Here is a 21,584-nt window from a genome sequence, read left to right on the forward strand (position 1 = left end):
AATGACACCACCTTGGTTAAAATCCTTCAGTGACCTCTATTGCCCTGAGTATAAAATAGCTGAGGCCCAAGCTTGCCTCCTGACTTCAACCCCAGCCATTCTTTACTTCTTTAATTGCTTCATGTACATCGTGTTCTCCCTTGTCTCTGGGTCTTCCCCTCCCCTTTCCCACATTCCTCTTTCACCTGGATAAGTCTTACTTATTTCTCAGGTCAAAACTTAAAAGGACTTTGTCTAGGAGGCCCTTCCTGATTTCCAGAATAGGTTTGATCTCCTTACTCTGTGCTCTCATAACACCTTGCGTTTCCTCTGTCATAGTTACTACACTTTACTCACCTTATTATTTCTCTCTCTTTCTATCACTGACTGTAAATTCTGCAAGAGGAGGGGCCATGTCTGTATTGAGTCTTGCTGCAATTCCAGCCTCCATCATACCTGGAACATGGCTGGCAGGTTGTGGGCAGCACAGTGCGGTGACACCAAGTCATATTTCCTGCCCTTTCCTCCCTCCAGGAACTTATAGGAAGAAGGAGAATGCCTTTTTTAGAGTAAGGATTCTAACTGAGTTAATTAAGTACAAAGAAAATAAGTGATGAAGGGAGCAAATTATGAGATAGAATGCAAAACACATGCACACATAACCCCACATGAAGCACTCATTCATTAAGTGCCCAAACATCCTAGACATCTAACACTACAGATGGGTGTGATCTATCCCTCCCCACCTCCCTCTAAGTGTGGCAGTGTCAGCCATCTTCAGTCATAAACAATAGAGGAAAGAGAACATTTCTTGTTGCCCTAGTTAGCCAGAGCCCTGGAGCAAGTTGTCATTCACTCATCGTTACATTCACTCTTCCACTGGTTTGTTTAACAATATTTGTTAAGCGCGATGCCAGATGCATGGGACTCAAATATTCAGGGGATAAAAGGAGCTGTTACCTAAGTGGGAAGGCAGACACCTAAAATATATGGCAGGACAATATGGTAAACACTGTAATTTAGCAGTTGGTCCGAAGTAGTTATGAGAGCACAGAGGGGGAAGGAAATTCTTTTCTCCCCATTTCTGGCAAGAGGAAGGTGGAGATGTGCGTACACATTTTTATGGGAGGAATGAAGGAAGCGGCTAAAGTTCACCTCTCTTGTGGTTTGGTTTTGCTTGAGGAGCTTCTCATTGCTGCCTTGCCCACTTTTCCGTGGCACTCGGGTAGAGATAGCCTGCTGATTTCCACATGAGTTTGCTTGGCAGATCGAATAATTCATGTATTGCTGCAGAGCCAGCAGGAGCAGCGTTTCTTTGACATATTCAGTTGAGTCACAGGAGAGAAGACACACGCCGTTCCCATGGTGTCACCACCCCTTCCCGGCCTCCCCAAGGAGGAGACACAGTAGGAAAAACTCAGTTCCTGGGCGTTGACCGCTTGAAATAGCCACACGGGGACAGACCACACTTGATTAAGAGCGACACCATGTGAGTGAGGTTTGAGTCTACAAGGGAAACTGTGTTTAACAGACAACTCACTTGGCTAAGAACAAGCCCCAGTCTTAATGGGCACACATTCACACGGTCCAACTTTAGAATCTCCTTTTGCCTCATTAAGCCAGATAAGAGAAATGAACTGATAATGTGAGGGAGAAATTCTGTATTTTCCTCAGTTTCTTTCTTTTTATCTTTCACAGCTTTGTTTTTTTTCAGGAATCCTTGTTTTTCTTGCTCACCCCTTTCTTTCATCCTCCAAAATCTCTTGGAAATAGACTAATTCTGATTTAAAAAATCTCCTTGGCCACTGATGGTATAAGTAACTGATAGCATGTATTCAAATCCCATCAAACTGGGGAGACTTGGATGATTTACTTAATTAAGCTCACTAAGCCTCAGTTTCTTCATCTTAAAAATGAGGTTATTGGGGGCTTCCCTGGTGTCGCAGTGGTTGAGAGTCCGCCTGCCGATGCAGGGGACACGGGTTCGTGCCCCGGTCCGGGAGGATCCCACATGCCGCGGAGCGGCTGGGCCCGTGAGCCATGGCCGCTGGGCCTGCGCGTCCGGAGCCTGCGCTCCGCAACGGGAGAGGCCACAACAGTGAGAGGCCTGCGTACCACAAAAAAAATATAAAATAAAAAAAAATAGGTTATTAACGCCACCATCTACCTCAAAAGATCGTTATGAGGATTCAGTGAGGTAACATAAATACAATCCTGGCATATCCTAACAGCTCTTTTGGGTTATCTTTTGTTATGAGGTCCCAAACTCTAAGCCTTGCCTATCATTTGCTCTTTGTTTAGAATGTCAAGACACTTTCCTTTGCCATTTTAACCATGACATGGCAAGAGCCTGCTGAAGGGTTATCTATACTAAGGTCTCATCCGTCACTTTAATTCCTTGGTTGGTTTATGTTGGCCAAGACTTCATTTATTTCAGGAGATTTCTCATTGTTTAAAACCGTGTGGTGGTTTATCCATTCTATGTACCAGTTTGCAACTGCTAATCCCAAACTCCCAATCCAACCCTCTCCCACCCCCCTTCCCCTTGACAGCCGCTAGTCTATTCTCTATGTCCCTGATTCTGTTTCTGTTTCACAGATAGGTTCATTTGTGTCATATTTTAGATTCCACATATAAGTCATATTATATGGTATTTGTCTTTCTCTTTCTGACTTACTTCACTTAGTATGATAACCTCTAGTTGCATCCGTGTTGCTGCAAATGGCAGTATTTCGTTCATGGTCCTACTGGATAGCCCAGGGAACTATATTCAATATCCTGCGATAAACCATAATGGAAAAGAATATGAAAAAATGTATGTACGTATAACTGAGTCACTTTTCTGTACAGCAGTTATTAATACAACATTATAATTCAACTATACTTAAATAAAATATGAATTTTTAAAAGTGTGCTGATTTTTGCCCTGGGTCTTCTAAAAGGCTGTGTGTGGCAAGCTTCTTCAGTTCCTGAGGAGGGCGAATCTGCTAAGTAATGGGACTGGGCTCAGCAGGCCAAGGTGCTCTCATTTCCCAGGATGCAGGGGCAACACTAGCTGGGCTCAACATGGAGCTCACAGTCATCTAAAAGTCCAGAAGGATGGAAACAGCAGAAGAACACAGATGTCTATCATTTATTAGCCTCTTTTTCCCACCACCAGCACCTTAAAGAAAAATAAAAAGTCACCATTTAATACTTGTCTTTCAGAATTTCCTTCTGAATCGAGGCCTTACATAGTTCAAGTCTGAATTGCCAAGGACACCGACTCATTTCTTCATTACGTAAGCCATTAACACGTCACCGCACAGAGGTTGGAGTACCTGCTTTAGGCTGCCAGCGAGGTGCCCCGGTGACGCTCAGCCGAGCCCTTACACTTGTGCTCACCTGCTCTCCCCAGAGAGCTACCAGCTCAGCTCTTCGCCATTAGCTGCGAGTCCTGCAGAGAAGCTTCATTCGATCAAAAAGCTCCTCCTCCCTGCTGCCTTCTGGGCAGCCACCTCCCCAGGGGAATGGGAGGAAACTATGCAAGAGGCAGATGGCAATTCCTGGGAAGTGAAACTTTTTGCAGAAAATGCCGGTCGGATCGACTAGATCTGGATGTATGGAAACAGGAAGAGACCCAGTGTGGGCAAGTGTCATCCAGGTGAACTTGAAAGCTGAGTGGGGATCTTTGGCACCAAGTCGTATTTAAAGCCAACACCATAGAGAATGACCTTGGGTTTCTTGGGAAAGTGAGGAAGAGCAGGACGATTTGCACAGTGAGGCCAGAAAGAAAGCAAACGCTGAAGGAGCAGTTATTTCTAAAAAGTATTAGCTCTAAAGAAACACTCTAAACACTTTCTCTGAAAGCCATTGATTGCAAAGCTCAAATATTGATATGGATACTAGTTAGCTGTGACCATGGAACTTTGTGGTTTGGCTGACACAATGTACGTACTCCCATATTGTAATTATCTAGGGAAAATACTGTTCCAAAAAGTTCATGAAAAGATGTAACTTGTCACTGATCATGATTGGCAGCAGCTACTGCGCGTAACGGAGCATCGGCTTAATTAAGCTCTTAATCCTTTCTTGTTCCCTTAGAGGTCCTATAATTCAGCGTGGTGAATGCAAACATGGGAATTCAATTGCTTCTGAAGATTCTCTGTAGGCCGATGGCCCTCAGAGGCGTTCCAGGACCTCAGAAACAAAGATATTGTTATCCTCTAGTGATCACCATTACTGGTGTGGATTAGCAGCGCTATCATGAGATTGATGTTCCTGTCTTCAAAGGACCTTTGATTGCCCTTCGTGGCCTCTCAGAGGGTCATTAGAACCTACTAGACTTTAAATAAAAGTGTTTGGAGACATCCTGGGACTTCAGACTTTTGCTTATTCCTTAATTTTACTTCAATTGGCGTAGTAATTGCTTTACAATGTTGTGTTAGTTTCTGCTGTACAGCAAAGTGAATCAGCTATATGTATACATATATCCCCTCCCTCTTGGACCTCCCTCGCTTCCCACCCGCCCCCATCCTACCCATCTAGGTCATCACAGAGCGCCGAGCTGAGCTCCCGGTGCTATACCGCAGGTTCCCACTAGCCATGTGTTTTACACATGGTGGTATATTTATGTCAAACCCAATCTCCCAATTCATGCCACCCTCCCCTTCCTTCCCTGTGGCCACACATCCATTCTCTACGTCTTCCTTAATTTTAGATACGCTCTTCTTCCTTCCTTTGACAGTGTAGCTCTGATGTCCTATCAAGTATAGCTGGGTAAAGTCCTCCCTGACCACTTGGGTTCCTCAGTCACTGACATACTTGTCTCTACCACATAGTCAAGAATCTGACATTCATTATATTTCATTCTTTGCACTCAGTAAAATATCATTGTTCAAAGAGCTTAAAGGGGCAGTAAGACAGTTACACACATGGCTAAAATACAAAATAGAAAAGGACGTGGGAACTCAAGTGAGGGAGATGTTATTTCCAGTTAGGACATCAGAACAACCTCATGGAATAGCTTATATTTAAGGTAGAACTTGAGAAAGACCAGGTGCTGACAGGTGAGTTGCTTCTTGCATAGACGCCTGCATCTTCATCTTTGGATGTTTCACATTCAACCACATAGTATAACAAAAGCATGTCCTTGCCCAGGAGCCCTGGAATATTTTTCAAGAGGGCATGTTTCCTTTTACCTCTTTCTTCACTTCTTGGACCCCGTTACTTTGATGCCATATTTAAGACAGCATGAAGGAGGGAGTGAGGGCCTGAGGGGTAGAGTGGTTGCTTTTACAAAATCATCTCTGGAGGTAGATCTGTGGCCACTTCATCCTAGAGTGAAGAGAAACCCATCTCAGAAACCCAACTGAAGTTGGTTTTGTATAAGCCTCACTTTTTGCCTGGTTCTTTTGTCATTGACGTTTCAGCTGTGCATCTAATTAAGAAAGGCTATGCCTGACTCACAAATAGGCATCACATTCGTGCGGTGAACTCTAGGAGGCATGGGACACCAGGTGCTTGGTTCCTTCCATCTGCTGAAACCCAGCCCTGCTTCTGCACCTGAGGAGATACTTGCTGTCCTTTCTGAAGCTGCTCCTCTTTCCCTTCTCAGCTTCTCCTGTCACCACTTATCAAAGGGCCACTGAGGAGCTTGTGTTGGAGGGGTGGAGGCAGGATCTAAAAATTCCTCTTGCCTTATAGGACTGTCCCCACCCTGGCTTTGCTAGACAGTTGCGGGAAGCTTATAGTATTACCCAGCCAGCTGTTGGAGGAGAACTTCTGTGCAATTATCTGCCATTGACCTTGGCCTAATTTCTCATGTTTTGGCTGACATTCTGAAGACAGAGGATGAGGTTTAGATTTGATGTGCCGCATTCTTCCTCTGAAGTGGTTTGTTTTCCCAGCCTAGTGGTTCTGTTCTATTACATTAAAAACCCAAGGTTTATTTTATGAACGTGACAACTAGTCATTATATGAGGATTATTCCACAGGCGCTAAGCAGAACATGTAAAATGTCAAGTGCCAGGTGTGGGTTTTTTTTTCCGATTTCATTTTTTATTTTTTCCCACAGAATTTTGAAAACGGCTTAAATCTAATTGGTTCCCCCAGGATCTCAGCTCCTGTTACATTTGTAGCGCTTCTTTTTTTGAGAGGCATCTGGAGAGACTGAACTGCCACTGCTCGTTGGCAGGCAGGGTAGGAGGATGCAGCAACTTTTTTTTTTTTTCTTAGAAACTTGCAGATTTGGGGCTCAACTCTTCCCAAGCTTCAGTGTTTGATTTCCACACTTGTTTTTGCAATGTGGAGTTCTGCTTTTCCTATTATTGGCTTCATATGAATGAGAATGGCAGCCACTACGACCACCACCGTTGGTGGCCAGCCTATATCGACTGTGAAAGAAAAATAAAGAGAATAAGAAAAACAGAGCACATATTAGTAGTAGTAGAGTATAATCCACGTAGACAACACTTACCAAGTACAGTTCTAATAAATAGGCTTTTTGTGGGTCTAGTCGACTAAAAGTAAACACTTCTTTAGGCAACAGAGCTGAGTTATTACTAGTGGCCCAGATTTTCAGATGTTCCAATAGTCTAAACAGTGTGAGAAGATGGCCAAAGTCTCTTCCTTAATCACAGTGAGGTCACAGCTTTGAAAGCCCACATAGTGAAGCAAATAAGAAGCCACGCTCGTAGCAGGGAAAGAGAAAGGGGGAGAGTGTAAGCAAACCGGGGGCTTCTTCTTGCTTCAAAACGTTTCAGCCAGATTCTTACACTTAAGGATCTGAGCTATAACCACAACGGAAAAACATACTTGTAGTGTTTATTTTTAAATATATACTATTAAATGGTACTAAAAGGCTCTGGTTTCGGAGCTTGAGTCTTCCACTGTGGAACTGAAAACTAGGAAGAAGGGAAGTCAAGGCTTTAGGAGACTGTTGACCTGGTTTGGGCAAAGCATACGGAGGGCACTCGGAGAATCCAGATACAAAAGCTTGTTGAGTACAGTGGTTAGGCTGCCTTTTGTTATTGGATTAGAAATAGCAAAGGAATTGTTCCTACTTTGGAAGATAAATGATTTGAAGCCTCTGTATTCAGAGAGCCTTATCTTGTAACATTTGACATCTACTTCTCTTAAACACAGGCAGGAAGAGTAGCAACAAGAATGGGCTCAAACTGTGTTTTGATTAAGTGCCTCTTTGTGTGTGTGTTTATGGCCAAGTTGTGTGTGTGTGTGTGTGTCTGTGTGTGTGTGTGTGTGTGTGTGTGTATGGCCCAAGTGAGAATATCTGTCTAATTGAAATCTGATTGTTCTGTTATTGGTGAGGGAGGACCTGCCCAAGCATAGAAAAACCTAATTTCAGGCTTAGCAGGCAATGAAGTTAATAATAAAACATGTTTATTGAATTAAAAACATAAGCTTCTTGTTAATTCATTTAGGAATATTTCTCAAGATTTTCTTCCCAAGATAAAAACTTACATATCTGCCAGACGGGATAAGGGCCAGCCAGACTCCATGTGGGTAAATGTCCTCGTTTTATTGTCCTCGGGGAGACAGCACAGACCACGGGCACCAGGAGTGCAATGTTAATGTTGCCTGTGCCATTGCCGAGCTGTCCAACCCCGGGTAAATGACTTGGTCTCATTAGCCCTCAGTGTTTCTCACGTATGAAATAAGGGAACCTAAGGCTCTTTCTGCGTCTAATATTCGATAAAACAAAGTTGTAAACAGTGGAAAGAAAAGCACAGAGTGGTGAGGAAAAGATAAGTGTGGTAGTTCAGTGCTTGAGGAAGGATTTTCTGGGCAGACAAGGAAACGAGCCAGGGCAAGGCTGCAACAAAGGTTCTCTCCATCTTTGTTCAGCTCCTGTCTACCTGATGGTTTTAGGTAACTCAGTAATGCTCCTCTTGCCTGCCCCCTCTTATTTTCTCTTTTTCTCTCTGTCCAATATTTCCTTACATCTTTCTCTACACCCCTACCCACCACCATCTTTACATCTCTCTGAGGAACAGATATGGTTAGGATTTGTCAGGAAGACACAAGAAAAATGAAACTTGTTGAAAAAGTCGTTTTCCACTTTGTTTTTTCCTGTTATTTCCTAGGATCTGTTATAGCTTCAATTTTGCTAAATAAAAACAGTGAAAAATTTCAACTCATGCGTTATGTGTTCATAATGGTGATAATTACGATACAGGAACTAAGGTCGAGTGCTTACTGTGTGCCAGGATGAGCAGGAACTTAGTTACTCCCCCTAACAGCACTAATGAGGTAGGTCCTGTCACTAGCACCACGATGCAGATGAGGACGCTGGATCAGAAAGGTTAAGTAACTTGCCCACGGTTTCCAGCTAATTATGGCAAAGCTAGCCTCGGATCCCAGGCAGATGTTTGTCAGTGTCGCCTCTTTCATTCCCTTGGCCCAGCTGCATCTCCTCTGAGGCAGAGATGACATGTTTTCTTCATTTCCCCCATTCCCTTGAGATTGGGTACAACGCTGGAGGAAAGTGTGCTTTGAATTCGTGCAGGATGGACTTACAGGCGTACCATCCTACCTGGGAGAGAAAGCTGTCCAAGGTGTCCTCTGTCTCCAGGGGAGGAGCGGTGCCCATAAGTGCCCTCCCAGCTGTGCAGAGATTTGTGTTGACAAATCTTTGACTTGGCGTTTGAAAGTATCTGCTTCCCGTCTGTGTGAACTTTTTTTAATTTAGAAGTTTCAGTTTAAGAAAGTTAGACTAGTTTAAAGGAGTTGAATTCTATTTCTGTGCAAACAGTGAAACTGTAGTATCATTTAAACAAATGTAGCTGATAAGTTAATATATGAACCAAGAAATAGCTGGGAACAGAGTGTCAATGAAAGCACTAGATTTAGTTGTGAGGAAAAAAAAAAAAATGCCTTTAAGGTTTTATTTGCCTGAATGCAGTTGACTTTGGAGATAAACTAGTTTTTCACTTATGAACATTTGATACAGGGGAAAAAAAAATGGAACAATATGTTTACATGCCAAGGTCAATCTTTCTACTATTATGTATGATGTTAGGGGTGAGAGAAATAAGAGAGCTCATTCTTTTTATATTTGTTGCCATGGTACAAGGATAATATCTTCTTGTGAGGATGTCTGTATTAGAGGGTGAAGGATGCATTGTTTATTCATTATGTCCTCTAAGATTTCACTTACCTGGTAGTCGGATTTCCAGCAGCTCTATCATCTGGAACATACATAGGTGCCTAGAAGTAAAGGATCATGGAAGATTAATGTTGGAAGGGATCTTAGAGATCCTTTAACCCAACTGCCTTATTTTGCAGATGAAAAAGTATAGCCTCAAACAGCTAAGGGACCTGGTCATGGATTAGAATAAAATCTTCAAGTAGAAAATGATAATTACAAAGGTTGCATACTATTTACCCTATTAATTTATAAGTATTTGTTGAGTACCGCATATGTGGAAGACATTAGGGGTAGAGCAGTCCTCCTTGGTCTAGGAAAGATACAGGCCCTCCTTCAAGCTCTTACCAAACATATGTGTCATGAGGCCACAGATGAGAAATATCTGAGAATGAGTCCTGATAAACTCTTTTTTTTTAAACACCTTTATTGGAGTATAATTGCTTTACAATGGTGTGTTAGTTTCTGCTTAATAACACAGTGGATCAGCTATACATATATATACATATATTGATGATGACGGGGACTTTGTCTTGTTAATTCCGCAGTGTCTCATGCCCTCCAGGGGATGAAGCCCTTGACCACAGGAAGAAATGAAAGCTGTGACCACAGTGTCGAAATCTGGGAACATTTAGTGTTAGCAAATCTACTGACTTAAAAAGCCTACAAGGAATTATAACCATTCATTCATTCATTCATTTATTGGCTGCGTCGGGTGTCGGTTGCAGCACACGGGATCTTTCGTTATGGCGCGCAGGCTTCTCTGTAGTTGTGGTGTGCGGGTTTTCTCTCTCTAGTTGTAGCACACAGGCTCTAGAGTGTGCCGGCCCAGTAGTTGCGGTGCACGGGCTTAGTTGCGGTGCACGGGCATAGTTGCCCTGCTGCACGTGGGATCTTAGTTCCCTGACCAGGGATTGAACCCGTGTCCCCTGCATTGGAAGGCAGACTCTATACCACTGGACCACCAGGGAAATCCCTGTAACTTCTTATTCCAGTGCTAAAACTTAAATTCATGTTGACAGCCCCGAGTCCAGAAAAAGTTAAAGTTCTTTCGACCTGTTCTTTTAGCAAAGCGGTTAAGTATACATTACATTTGAGCTTTCAAGTAGAAAGAGTATTGATGAGTTTCACTTCTCTGGGACATTTACTCATTTAGTCCTCAAAACATTTAGTCATCGAAATCTGTTGAACACCTTTTACGCATAACAGCTTATCTCTAGACCATGAATAAATAAGTTTGATGTTGGGCTTCCCTGGTGGCGCAGTGGTTGAGAGTCCGCCTGCCGATGCAGGGGACGCGGGTTCGTGCCCCGGTCCGGGAGGATCCCACATGCTGCGGAGCGGCTGGGCCCGTGAGCCATGGCCGCTGGGCCTGCGCGTCCGGAGCCTGTGCTCTGCAACGGAAGAGGCCACAGCAGTGAGAGGCCCGCGTAAAGCAAAAAAAAAAATAAGTTTGATGTTAATGGAGGGGAGATTGGTCATCACTGTAAATAAATTTGATGTTTGACCATTAACTTTACAGCAGGGTTTTGTGTACTGAAGCACCATTCTGAAGGTTGGGATGAAAGAGGTCACGCTGAATGCGGGAGAGAGACGGGGAAATACATAAGCTATAGCAACTTCTGCAACCCAAGCAATGTGCCGAGTCTGTGACTTCATTTGATCCTCACACCAGTTCTGTGTGGCACTCAGTTGTCCCCATTTGCCAATGAGGAAGCTCAGAATCAAAGTGTGAGTTAATTTGCCCACGATGACATAGTTGGCAAATAGCAGGATTTGGTTCTGTGTCTCCGTGGCTTGGTCCATTGTCCTTGAAGCAAGTGGCATTTCCCTCTTCCACTGGCATGGAGTATAGCTTGATGGACACATGCATTCGTTCATGTATGTATCCATCCATCCATTCAGCAAATATTTGGAGACCAGCTTTATGCTGGACTCTTTAAGGAGGTGCAGATATGAATTAATAGTAATTTGAGCTACGGGATAATATAAAAATAATAAAAGTTCCTGACAAAACTGTATGACTGTGGTGGTTTTTAATTTTAGACTCTAGACTCAGTGCTACTACTTTTAAGATTATACCTCTTATATTTGGGGGAATTATTTTTTCAAATTTTAAAAAACATTGGTTAGCCATGAGGACAGAATTAAATCATTTGTAGTTAGCAAATTAATTTTTTAATTGCATATTGGTGCTAAGTTGGTGATGTAGGCCTCATGACTAAACAAAGGCAAGCTTTCTTTTTCTCCACATTTAGGCTGGTAGCTTCCTCATCCGGCACCCTGTATGATATTGGATGCACATTTATTGTGGCACCTCCCAGATTCCAAGTAGGTGGGGTATTGCTTGATGGTGGTTTATTGCCTCGGCAGCTCTGAATTAGTGAAGCCTAGATTGGTGAAATTTATAGCACACAGAGTTAGAGAACAAGAAATATACTAACAGCGTGTTCTAGAAAGCACAGGATCTCAAGCCACAAGATCTGGGTTTGAATGAAGGCTCTTTCACTTGGGTGGCATTGTGCAAAATTTTTAAATCTCTTTGAGCCTGGATTTACTGATTTAATAGTGCTCATGTCACATAGTGTTATGGGAATGAAAAGACACAGTATATGTGGAAAATGCTTGGCAAAGAAAGCGGTAGTGTTTAATTGTGTAAAGATAGGATCATCACTCTGATAATTGTCTGGCCAGGGTCTCAGGTGTCTTGTGAGGATAAAAGAGCATTTGACATTAGACCCTAGCTGTGAAGGAAAGACAAGAAATAGAGCTGTACAGAGGGATCGTTCTGACTATAAAGGGACAAGAGTGTGAGCATTTGCCTTATTTTTGCCTACTCTGTTACTAGCCATTTCTAGTGACAGGTACCGCCGGCATCCTGCAGCCTCCTGCTTCCAGCCTCTAGGGTGGCCTCTAAGATGTCTCCTAGTGGTGTCGAAAGCCCACTGCTTCGAATGCCCCCCTGGTTTCTAATCCACTGCTTGCCTTTGGTCATTCCTACTTGCGTGCCCATCTGCTCTCCAGGCCTCCCACCATCGGCCCATCTTGCTCGCTGACGAGGCTCTTCCTAGGAGCAGACTCTCTGAATCAAGTCCCCTGTGAATTATCCCCAGTTTGCCTTCCTTCTTGCCATCTGTCTTTCCTGAGCGCTCTTTGCAAATCTCAATAACCACACTACCAAAAAAAGCAAGAAAACTTTACTGATATGAGAAGACAGAGTTAGGGAAGATGATGTGTACGAAGCAGGACAAAGGATTCTGTAGGGCAGAGCGGACAGGGAGATAGGGCCTGCTGGAGGATATATTGATGTGAATGGGAGCCTGTGGGTAGTTTCAGGGAGTGAGCTGCCTGAGCGTCTATCTAGCAATAGGGCAGGTGTCCGCTCTCCTCTGTGTGTGCAGAGAGCCTGTCAGGCCTATGTACCTCTGTGAAAGCATTCGGTAAGAAAATCAATGTTGTAGGGGGAGTGCTTCCCATCTTTACGTGTGGTTTTAGCCCTGACAGGTGACTTTCTAAATCTCCAGCGAGGAGGACAGGGTGCAGCTGACCAAGCATCTCAAAGCTCCTTTCTCCCGAACCTCCTCCTTTGGGCGCCCTCAGTCTAGTTACTGTGGGTGCCACATGCTGTGGTCTTGTCCATTAGCTGGCCTGTGCCTGCCATTGTAGAGGTCCTTTGGAAACACATTATTAGAGAAGAGCAGCAGAGAGGAAGTCTGAAAATCAACAAGAAAACAAACAACCTACATTCAGTAAGAGCAGGGAGTGTATGACTCACAGCGAGAAACACAGAGGCAGACACCCCCTCTTTGTTTCCCTTTCAGACTTCAAAATGTCGAGGTGGGGGACCTCGCAGCTTCTGAGGGAGAGCCTGGTAGATGGAAAAGGAGAGTCTATTTTGAAGCCATGTAGAGGTGGCATGCAGACAAGATAGCATGCCCAGTCCTCCCGGGGCTGCCCCGTCTTCTTCAAATATGACCGGAATGGCTTTAGTGGTGATTTCATCTCGTTGAATTTTACTCCTTTAAATAATATTGCAAAAACCTGACCTGTCAACTCTGGTTTTCCCTTTTCCTAAAATGTGTTCGGTGCTTTGGATGTTCTTCGGAAAACCTAAGGCACAGGGGAGGAGGTCCTGAGGAGGTGTATGAAGAGGTGGTGGTAGGCCAGCTGCTTCCGTTTCTGAGGAAGCTCCTTATGTGTAACCCTGACGAGGTTTCTGAGGGGCTTGTGCCTGAGAGGCCTTGTTGTTCATAATTTAAATGTCTGTTTAAAAATCAGTGTCCCATTGCACTTGGATATTTGATTTGCTGTCTGTGAGGTTTGCTTTCATGTTATTGATTTTTTAGATTTGTCGGCCACATGTTATGGATCATTCCAATAGCATCCAGACAGGATAAGCTAGCCATAGGAAAGGAGGCCGTATCAACCCCACCCTTCCCTCCTCCGGGGTGCGTGTTCCCACGTGAAGAGTGGTGCTCGGGGGTGCCCTGAACTTTCGGGATGATTTACAGAGGCTGTGATACGTGGTGTGAACTCCTGCAGGGAATCCTGGTTCCTTGTTTCAGCTCCGCTGATCCCTTGCAGTGCGACCTCCAGAAAGACTTTTCCCCCTATTTGCCCTCAGCTTCCTTGCACGTTAATGGAAACAACAACAGTAACACAACTCTTTCTCTTTCTTCCTTGAAAGATTGTTGAAATGATCTCAGATTTGCTTTGAATTGCAAAACCCATCTATTAAACATGACGCATGTTTGCATATATCCACGTATGTGAGTGTATGTATCACACACATGCACACATCTGCTACTCACATGAAGGCAGAGGTCAGGCAAGTTGACCTTGAGTTCCCTTGGTGAACTCGGACCCCCACTGCTTCCTTAGGGCTCCACATGGCATCTTGTGTGGGCTTCATAGGTCGTTTCCCAAGGGTCTTCCCTCTCTCAGGGAATGGTCTCTCTTCTTATTCAGAAATCACCTTTGATTTCTCTTTCTCCCTCACCTCTCATTTCCAATCTATCCATCACCAATCCTGGCAGCTCTTCTTTCAAAGCATATTTCAAACCCATCCACTTCTACTGCTGTCACCATCATCAGCCTCTGTTGATTCCTGTCTGTAATCCATCTTCCACGCGGGAGCCAGAGTGACTTTTCAGAAATGTAAAACGCATTATGCCGAGCCCTGCTTCAGACTGGCCCGTGGCTCCTGGTGCTTCTAGAATGAAATTCCAACTTCTAACCATGGCCTCCTTAGCTTCCTTGGTGGCCTTCCCCTCCCTGCCTGGTTCACTAAGCTCTAGTGAAGCTTGACTCCTTTTTGTTCTTCGACACCCCACACTTTCTTACCTTGAGAATTTTTAAAAATAAGCTTTATTTTTTTAGAGCAGTTTTAGCTTCAGAAAAATTGAGGAGGAAGTACAGAGAGTTTTCATATATCTCCTGCCCACGTGTACAGTCTCTCCCACTGTGGATATCCCCCCACCAGAGCGATGCATGTGTGACAACTGATGAACCTACATTGACACATCACTGTCACCCAGAGGTCCATAGTTAACCTTAGGGTTCATTCTTGATGCTGTTCATTCTATGGCTCTTGACAAACGGATGATGACATGCATCTACCATAATGTAGTATCATACAGAAGTTTCACTGCCCCAGTAATTCTCTGTGCCCCTCCTGTTCTTCTCTACCTCTTCTCATCCCTGGCAACCACTGATCTTTTAACCGTCTCCATAGTTTTGCCTTTCCTAGAATGTCATACCCTTGGACTCATACAGCGTGTCGTCTTTTCAGAATAGCTTCTTTCACTTAGTGATATGCATTTGAGATGCTTCCCTGTCTTTCCATGACCTTAAGGATTTTGCTTTAGCTTTTCGCTCTGCTCGCCTTTTCCTGTCCACCCTATTTAACTAGGCTCTCTTGTCACATCACCTTCTTGTAGGTTCTTTCTAGCACTTGTTACCCTCTGACATTTTCTTTTATTGTTTACTACCTGTCTCTCCCGCGAGATTTCAAGCTCTGTGGGAGTGAAGGTCTTGTCTGCCTCACCCCTGGTTGCACCCCAGTGTCTAGAACAGTTCTTAGTGCATAGCAGGCGCTCAGTAAACGTTGGGAGAGTTGAATGCATCAGTGACCTTCAATATATGAACCCGCTGTAGCTTTACGCTTCTCTCCTAGTTGGTCTTCAAGGTGACAAACTCTTTCATTCACACTGCTCCAGGTTTTCTTCAGAGGAAGAGGCAGACATTCACGTTAAGTCACTGAGTCTGAGAATTATTTCTTGTTCACCTTTGGCTTCTGAAGCTCTCTTGGTTGTCTGCTGAATTTAATGGGCCTCCAGGCAAGCCGAAGTTGGGAGCCTTGTGCAAGAGACAACAGAGGCGGTAGAAAATGATTAAGGGAAAATAGCAGAAAAGTATAATTGTACATTTACTGAGTCACACATTGTACTCCAAGCTGTGTATAACATAAAAAACAAATTAGGAGACAAGTCAGATACGAAATGAGTGAGCACACCCAGGCCCACAAATACTGCAGAGAGGAAGGTATCTCTCCAGATGCCTCTTCTTGTTTACCAAACTGTAGCCTTATCAGAATATATGGGCTCGTTCAGGAGAGGCATCGTGCAGCCAGGGTTTGTGGCCCAGTCATGCCCGGGTGGCACAGAGAGACCTGCACTTTCATTACTGCTTCTCGAAGAAACTTGCTTCAACCTAACAGACTTTCTAGGGAGACCAAACCAAGTGCAGCTGAGTTTAATGTTCTCATTAAAATGTTAAAGAGGCTTTATTCATGAATGGCTGAAACTGTAATTGCTTTATCCTCCTAAACTGTGGAAATATGTGGCCGTCTCTTATAGTGGCATTCACCCAGACCCCTCTCTCAGGAAGGTCTGCTTAATGGAGGGGTTGACTGGATCTAGGGGCTGGGAAGGGGATTATCTGGATCATATCTTTCAGGGGTATAGTGGAAGTGATGGGAGGGGGGGCCCCCTTCCTTGATCTGTTTTCATGCTGTAGCTCTTGTTGTGTAAGCACTATTTGTCTACTTGACCTTGAGTTCTAACTTGGAAATCACATGAGAGACAAACACTCAAATACACACATGCACCCAAATGTTGTGGGAAGAAGTGGGTTTCTATCCTCCCATAAGCAGTAGCTTATTGAGGTGAGATTAGAAGAAATCCACAAAGTTGAGGTGCTGGTAAACTGAACGGGGGGGGTGGTCTGGAAAAGGAATTGTGTGAATCACAGGTGGAGCTGGCACTCAGAACTGGCTTTGGGTGGTGACCAGTGCAGAAACACAGCTGTATAGCTTTAGGGAGTGGATACAGATGGCAAATACAACTACTTTTCTTCCTCTCAATATTTATAATGTTGTATAGGTAACACTGAAATCGTAGAACTGTCTGTGGTCCATGTATAGCTAGGAAACTATATTGCCAGAAACCTCAAACTGAAACTTAAGGGGAAGAAAGATTAAAACATGCTATAGGGCTTCCCTGGTGGCGCAGTGGTTGAGAGTCCGCCTGCCGATGCAGAGGACGCGGGTTCCTGCCCTGGTCCGGGAGGATCCCACATGCCGCGGAGCGGCTGGGCCCGTGAGCCATGGCCACTGAGACTGCGCGTCCGGAGCCCGGGCTCCGCAACGGGAAAGGCCACAACAGTGAGAGGTCCGCGTACCGCAAAAACAAACATGTTATCTTTTCCTCAATTCCTTATTATTAGAAAGCACTGTCTAGGTAACAAATCTAGGTCTCATGATACTCAGATGTGGTAATGTAAGTAACATCTAGGGACTGTTTAAAGATATTTTTTCTTTTTCCATTGATGGGTCATTGAGGTACTTTACGCTGGGTCAGATTTAAATTAAAATATATGCGTCCTAGAGTTGTCAAAGTTTTTTCCTCAAGAGGCAAATCCTTCTTTTCAGATGTGAGTGCAGGGCTTTCGTTAAAACTGTTTCAGGTCGGAGGGGGCAGTGGAGTTGAAAGTTAACATAGGAGGCTCTTTCTACATGAAAATTGGTTGGGTTTCTGAAAAGGCCTTTTCTGGAGGGGTGACCATCTCAGCTCAGTGGTTTTCATGGTGTTAATGTTGTGAACGTTAAAAAGAAACACTCATGATTTTTGAACACAAAGAACATGCTGATTTTAGAAATACTATGGATTATATACTGTTGATTAAATACATTTTTAAGAGATTCAGAGCCAGATATAACAAATTACACTGCCGGCTAAGCCAGCTCTGCTCTAACTCTTGGTTGGTTGATATGGAGTGACTTGCATCCCTGTTTCGGGCAACTGCTGACCTGGTCTCTGAATTCTGACATGAATCCAGAGAGGCAGGACCTCTTGGGGTTCTATTTAGACCTAGCTCCACCTGTCATGTCTCCTCTTGCCCTTTTCCAAGATAGGATTGCAATCCCTTTCCTGGTCTACAGAGCGAATCCATTCTGGAGCCTTCCTGGCTTCCCTACGAAATCTCGGTGAGCTATGATCAGGTCCTTACTTCCTAGTTTGACTCAGAACTGTTGAAGAAGTGTAAAGGTGTGATGAGAGCATCAGTAATTATAGGGTCTGGACAAAATATCATGGCAACAAACGGAGGGATTGACTGATTTATCCCAGGCTACTGTATTTCTTTTGGAGAACTTTTGTCTGTTCTCTAGAGTTTTTCTGTTTGCTCGTTTGCTGTTTGAATGTAAGTTGTCACATCTGACCACTCAGTATCCCTGCCCAGTCAGCCCCTCTGCCCTTTCTGCTTCTTGGAGGCGAGTTACATCCACAGCCCTGTGTTTACCTTATGATTAGGTGCCGCTGCCAAAAGCCTAGGGGAAATTTTCAAGGTGCATCCGTGTGCCATAGTATTTCCCTCCAGCTGCTTAATTCTGTTGTGTCTTAGGCCAGTACTGATTGGTCAGTTGATTCTTTGATTAATTCATTCATTCATCAGACATTTGGGGAGCATACACTATATGCCAGGGGCACATACTACATCTAGGCGCTGGGATAAAAGGGTGAGCAAAGCAGATTTGTCTACAGAGTTTTGCTGATCGTTCACAGGGCTGAAAATGAGAGTGAAATACCTAAAGAAAGCCAAATTGCTTTTCTGTAATTCAAAGAGTATGTGTGAGATTGCCATATCACAGCCAACTCTGTAGAGTACTCCGTAAGTGCATTGCATGCAGGAAGTGGTAGTACCAGACATTTTCTGTATTATAATAATCTTCATGTATTTATTAAGCTGTAACTTGTAAGGCTTCCTGATGGGGCGTTAAATGAGCCTTTTTGTGTGCTGCATTGTGTCTTTGTCAGGAAGCACTCTGGTAACTCCTGCCTGTAATGAGGCCCATTTCAGTCATTCCAGGAGGGTTTGGGGCATCGACACAAAGAGGGGTAAGACACACTAAGGAAAGGAAAGGGTTGGATTTATGGTGGGTTGAAGGGAGCGTCCTTCGGAAAAACCGGAGGTAGAATGAAATCCTTTTGTCTAGTATATTTTACATCTCGGTACCCTTTGAGCACAGCAGCTGAATAACCCAGCATTTGTCTACGTTTTAAAAACTGCTAAGAAAATGCTAGCTTGCTACATTTATAAAGTTTTTTAAAAAAATAAATTTATTTATTTGTTTTTGGCTGTGTTGGGTCTTCGTTGCTGCTCACGGGCTTTCTCTAGTTGCGGTGAGCAGGGGCTACTCTTCGTTGCAGCGCGCGGCCTTCTCATTGTGGGGACCTCTCTTGTTGTGGAGCACGGGCTCTAGGCGCGTGGGCTTCAGTAGTTGTGGCACGTGGGCTTCAGTAGTTGTGGCACGTGGGCTCAGTAGTTGTGGCGCATGGGCTTAGTTGCTCTGCGGCATGTGGGATCTTCCTGGACCAGGCCTCGAACCCGTGTCCCCTGAATTGGCAGGCAGATTCTTAACCACTGTACCACCAGGGAAGTCCCTAAAGTTTGTTTTTTTTTTTTGCCTTCTCAACTGTTGACCTGGCAGCAGGTTGGGAGAATCTGTGAACTCCAGCAGATGAGCCCAGCAATTTTCCTATAATATCCAAGCTCCGTGCCTGGGAGGTCTGGCTACACACTGATAACAGAGGTTCGACTCTGGGAAAGGAGAGAGCCTAGAAGAGGGGAAAGAAGTATGGGCACATTAGTGAGGAACAGAGAAAAGAGATTCAAGGGGGGAAAGGTAGAAAGATGCTCTGTTATCCTCGCTTCTCTCCCTCATCTTCTTCTTCTCATAGCAGGAGGGGGCGAGAAAGCAGGCAGATTGAAAAGAAGAAGGGAGTTGAATTAGAGACGGGAGGGCACTTGGAGTTGGTAAGGGAGAAGGAGAGTGAGTCAGAGGAAGCGAGGGGGAAGGAGGCAGGATAAGGACTACTTAAATGTAGGGAGAGGAGACGGGCACAGAGAGGGGCACGCACGCTGTGGTCTCACCGAGAGCCTTCAGTTGCTCCCAGCAATGCAGCAGCCAAATAGCCAGTGTCCCTCCCCGAAGACAGTTTCCTGACTTTTGTATTAACTTTAATGCCATTCTCTTTGTGGTCCCTGTATTGCTGGCTGCAGCTGCACCGCCACTCTGTGTGATCAGAGAGCAGCTGCGGAGACTCAGTTCCCTTGTCCCTGCCCTCTTGCAGTGCTCGGCAGACTTCTGTGTCAGTGCCGCTTGCATTTGATGCCTGCCATTCCTCCTTGTCTACAGGTAGGGGAGCTCAAAGGGAAAAAATATTCCCAACGGCCGCCGCCGCCTTTAGAACTCATGCATACAAATATTCAAAGCAGTTGGGAAAAAGAACTCCACACCGTCACAATCCAGTATTTTTTCTAAGTAAAGGTAGTTGACTCCTTCATGGCTGGGCTGGGTACTTGCCCTAACCCAGCACCACACTCACTGCGCCTACAGGTGGGCTGCTTCTTGAAACACCTTTCCTGCTCTTTTTTCGAAGCTCAGCTCAGGAAGCCCTCGCAGCGTTCCAGGTCTGGGTCAGCTGCTTTCTAAGTGTGCACCGGCGCCCTCCTCTGCACCCTGGCTTCTGGTGCCAACCTTTCCCTATTCGGGCTCCCATTCCTATTGTAATTTCTGTTCTTCCCCTACACTTTGGGCCCTTTACCCAATGTTGGATATTATGGAGCATCTAAATAGATGTCCACTGACTGCTTATGGAATGAATGAATGGCTATGGTGCTGCTTTTGTAAGTGTAAAACGAAAGTCTTCTAGAGTCAACTATGCTTCAGGTATAAGTGTACAATTAGCCCACATATTCTGGAAGAGAAGAGTTGACTTAGCCAGTGGTAAGGGATTTCTGGGGACTTTATTCAGCTCTACTAAAGGGACTGTGATTCCATTAACTTCTGGACACCAGAGGACAGTCTTGAAGTTTCAGGCAACCTATTTCTTGTGATTCTAGCAACTGCAGGTCAGACAGATAAGGAGCTTCAAAACCATGCTTCTCAGACATGAATGTGCATAGGAATCACTTGAGGATCCCGTGAAAATACAGATTCTGTTTCAGGAGGTTTTGGCGTTTCAGGCCCCCTGGTGTTGCTGATGTTGCTGGTCCGTAGACCTGACTCGAGTAACAAGATTTTGAAATACTTTCTAGTAAACAAAGTTGGGATTTATTCTATGGAAATATACAGATGCATTTTTACAGTTTGAGGAAACAGACTTCCTAAGAGAAAACATAGAAATATCTGACCCTTATGTCAACTTGGAAATTTGCAGGAAGTCTTTCCTACACATAAAAAGAGTAACCCTATACTGATCACCCCCCCAAAACTGCTTTCAACTGATACTCTAGGTTGTACTGCCCTTAACTAATATACAGCTTTATTTATGTAGGCTTTTCCAGATTTGGGAGGTCCTGGCCCTGACCCTAGCCCTGGTGTAGCTACTTTAGCAACAAGGACGACTTTTAAAGGGGAAATATTCTGTGGAAGATCGACAGTTCAAGGGCTGTGTTTATGATGAGACCCTTGCATTCATGGATTGTGACCATGCAGAGACCTTCTCCAAGGACAGTCAGTTAGAATGGCTGGAAGTAGGAAGGGGCAACCTTCAGCTCGAACTTTGCAAGCGAAACCTTGCATCTGCTTATATATATTCCAGCAGCTCTCTGAGTTCGCCGTTGGAAGTTTTCTGTAACACGGCTGCCTTTATTTTACAGGTCCTTTGCAGCCAGCGTGATGCCATCTTTATAAGCTGTGGAGGAGAGAGCACTCACCATGTTCAGGTAAAGGGATGGTGGGTACAGCAAGCGGCGAGCACGGCCACTGGCGCGTTGCTTGTCACTGTATGAGAAGTGCTGTAGCTGAATCACTCAGTTGGCATCATGCTCTTGTGTGTGTGTTTCACTCACTTGTACTGGGGTGCAGAGGGCCGGTCATGGGTGGTCTCAGTGAACTAGTGTGCATTTGGGGAGCATCTCAGAGTACCTAAAACAAGGGCTCTGTAGACAACCAGGG

General features: G+C 44.6%; 1 protein-coding gene across 10 annotated transcripts in view; it reads left to right on the forward strand.

The window, feature by feature from the left end:
• Positions 1-21,584, forward strand: part of ENOX1 (ecto-NOX disulfide-thiol exchanger 1) — a 615,060-nt gene that overhangs the window by 112,865 nt on the left and 480,611 nt on the right. For 8 of the 10 annotated variants that reach the window (XM_059042210.2, XM_067016825.1, XM_067016827.1 and 5 more), the window contains exon 2: positions 21,287-21,352. The exons of the other annotated variants lie outside the window; for them this stretch is intronic. The gene's annotated coding sequence lies outside the window, so the exon portion shown is untranslated. The remainder of the gene's footprint in view (positions 1-21,286; positions 21,353-21,584) is intronic. 10 annotated transcript variants of the gene reach the window in all.

This window comes from Kogia breviceps, chromosome 16 (genome assembly GCF_026419965.1).
Source record: "Kogia breviceps isolate mKogBre1 chromosome 16, mKogBre1 haplotype 1, whole genome shotgun sequence".
In the NCBI taxonomy this organism is placed as follows: domain Eukaryota; kingdom Metazoa; phylum Chordata; class Mammalia; order Artiodactyla; family Physeteridae; genus Kogia; species Kogia breviceps.